Source organism: Macadamia integrifolia, chromosome 7 (genome assembly GCF_013358625.1).
Source record: "Macadamia integrifolia cultivar HAES 741 chromosome 7, SCU_Mint_v3, whole genome shotgun sequence".
NCBI lineage: Eukaryota > Viridiplantae > Streptophyta > Magnoliopsida > Proteales > Proteaceae > Macadamia > Macadamia integrifolia.
In genome coordinates this window covers 2672241-2672551 of record NC_056563.1, presented here as the reverse complement: position 1 = coordinate 2672551, position 311 = coordinate 2672241, and the positions used below count along the sequence as shown (strand labels likewise).

General features: G+C 35.0%; 1 protein-coding gene across 1 annotated transcript in view; it reads left to right on the top strand.

Annotated features, from left to right (window-relative positions):
• LOC122083449 (glyoxylate/succinic semialdehyde reductase 2, chloroplastic) overlaps positions 1–311 on the top strand; it is a 5855-nt gene that overhangs the window by 3675 nt on the left and 1869 nt on the right. The gene's annotated exons all lie outside the window — the stretch shown is intronic.

Genomic DNA, 311 nt, shown 5'->3' with positions numbered 1-311 from the left:
AAAAAAAAAAAAAGGGTTCCAATTTGGGGACGCAACCATGAAAGTAATAAATTCAGTGCATCTGAACTGCAATCCAATATGGGTACTTGAAACTTCCTTTTGTTGAATTACATTTCACGGTAAAGCAATCTGGCTTATTTTTACCTCAACCTTGTTGCATTATTATTTAGTTTCCTTCTGTGTCAAAATCTGTAGGACCTCATTTTTTTTACTTTCAAGACTTTTGAACCACATATTTTAATCAAAACATACTTGAACGCACATGTCATTGATATGTTCAATCATTTTGCATCCCCCCACACCATCCCCCC